At 55.2% G+C, this 2,353-nt stretch overlaps 1 pseudogene; it reads right to left on the bottom strand.

Annotated features, from left to right (window-relative positions):
- Positions 1 to 211: 211 nt before the first annotated feature.
- Positions 212 to 1,966, bottom strand: LOC146194074 (uncharacterized; annotated as a pseudogene).
- Positions 1,967 to 2,353: the final 387 nt, after the last annotated feature.

Raw genomic sequence — 2,353 nt, 5'->3', positions numbered from 1 at the left:
GTCGGTATGAGTTCGGTGAGCGTGCGTTCAATCCTGAGATTGCTTAACCGGTGTTCGACGAAGGTGAGTCCCTTCCTGACCAGGGTGCACAGGCCTCTGCCGTCGGGCGGGCCCGCGTGCACCCTGTAGCCGGGGAGGGACGGCTTGTCCGTTAGTGTTTCTTGGAGGAGGAGCACGTCGGGCTTGCGAGCCGCGTGCTCGATGTACTGCTGGACGACTGCCTTCTTGACGAAGCCGCGGCAGTTACACTGCCACACTGTTATGCCTGCGGAGTTGGAGGCCATGATTGTCCGATTCGGAATTCTCCGTGTTGCTGCGCTTGGTTGACTTGATGCTGTACTGGCGCGAACGTTGGGTTGCTTAGTATTAGTTGCACGCTTCTTTCCAGATTGTTGAGTCTATTGACGTTCTCCGTTTGGAAGGCTTCGATGGCTTGCTTCATCGATTTGATCATATCCTCGAGGCTGTTGAGTTTAGCCTCGACGTTGTTGCTGCTGTCGGTGCTGCAGTTGCTCATGTTGTTCTTGGTCTTGCGTGATTCGACGGCCCTCTTCTTCGTTGCCGGCTCCTTGTCTGCGTCGGCCGTAGTTGCTTCGGCCTTGTTGTTGCCGCTCGGGCTGGATCTTTGCTGTTCGACGTTGCGGAGGGCGTTGCGGATCTCCGCGATTTCCTTGGTGAGGTTGTTGATGGTGGCTCGCAGGGTCGCGTCCTCTTTTTTTAGGGCCTCGTTGATCTCTCGTTCCTTGGTTGAAGCGTTGTCTTCTGTCTTGGCGTTGTAGCTCAGATTTGTCTTCATGATACCTCGCGCGGCGTTGCCCCAACCGACTCTCTCACGCGACGGTTCCTTGGGTTTTCGTTTTTCGCGCGTCTCTGTTCTGGCTCCTGCAGCTGCTATTTCTCGACTGCGCGCGGTCTCTCGATGGCGTTCTTGACTTATGGGCAGCTGGTTTGTCAAGTGGTGGGAAATCGCTCTCCGACGGCAGCTGATGGCTGACCTTTCGGCGCTCCCACTGACGCTTGCGAACGACGTAGGGAACCTTGTATCTGGCTTTACATTCTCTGTCGGCGGTCGTGTGAGCGCCGCCGCAATGTTTGCATTTGGGTGTACATTTGTGGTCATCTTTTGGGTTCGCTTGGCCGCAGCCCCTGCAGATCCGGTTGGTTGGCGTCAGATCCGGTTGGTTGGCGTCCTTGCGATGCCCGACCCGACCACACTGGTGGCAGACGTCAATTTGCTTTCTGTACAGGTGGCACGGTATGAGCGTGACACCACATCGGACAAAGTTCGGTACCTTGGGTCCTCTGAAGGCTACTATGATCGTGGTCGTGTTGCCGATTCTTTTGGCGCCTACGGCGGGTGGGTTTCTGTCGTTTACAATGTTGCTGTCGAGATCTTCGGCTTTCTCGTCGACAGGAATGCCTCGGATGATGCCCTTCACGGTATCGTACGGCGCCGTGCGGTACGCGCTGACTTCGAAGGTCTTGTCTTGAATGTATATAGCTTGAATTCTTGCGTAGCGGACGAAGTTTTCTTCCTTGGGCGTGCTGATTACCATTATATTTTGTTGCGCGTTCAGGCAGATCGTGTCCGATGCGTTCTCTTCGTTCGTGATCTTGGCCGCGGCGAGAATGGCCGCAGCGGCGGTCGTAATGCCTATCTTGGTGATGTCGAGTCCCCCTCGCGGTCTGATTACGATCTTGTTTTCCTCCAGCGGCATGGCTGGCATTCTCACTGTCTTGATGGCCGAGGCTCTAAAGTTCTTATTTCCTTTCGCTTTCTTGCTTACTTGGTTGTCGGTGACGGCGAGCTTCGCGTCGAGGTCTCGTTGACGGAGTCTTGACATGCGTTCCCCCGCGAGCGTCCATCCATGCCGCGGTGGAATTCCTCGGGTGAAATTTCTTCGCCTTGAACTTGAACGGTCATTGGAGAGTCGGAGATCATTGCCAGAACGGACGTTTCCTCCATCTCGGGGCTGAGTGGTTGCCGCCGAGGCGGCGAGCCGCGGCTGCCGCGACAGCGACGAGACCTATGGCTCGCGGAACACACCTAGCGGGACGCCCCCCGCACGGCGGTGATGAAAACTGTCCGGTAAATCGAAGAAAAGGCGTAACTTTGGAAACTTTCAATATCCGTCGGTGCTTTTCGACTTCATGAACACATCGAGATAGAGAAAACTTCGATTCGCGCAAATTAGCACTGCGAAATTAATCATAAATGACGGAGCCGACGTGAACGAGTCCGTTCGCTTCGGCGATCGCAGCGCCACCCCAGAGGCTTCCGAACACATCGAGATAGAGAAAACTTCGATTCGCGCAAATTAGCACTGCGAAATTAATCATAAATGACGGAGCC

Source organism: Amblyomma maculatum, chromosome 4 (assembly GCF_055883805.1).
Source record: "Amblyomma maculatum isolate TAMU_Amacu chromosome 4, ASM5588380v1, whole genome shotgun sequence".
In the NCBI taxonomy this organism is placed as follows: Eukaryota; Metazoa; Arthropoda; class Arachnida; order Ixodida; family Ixodidae; genus Amblyomma; species Amblyomma maculatum.
The sequence above is the reverse complement of the archived record's forward strand: the minus strand, read 5'-3'. Positions and strand labels throughout refer to the sequence as shown.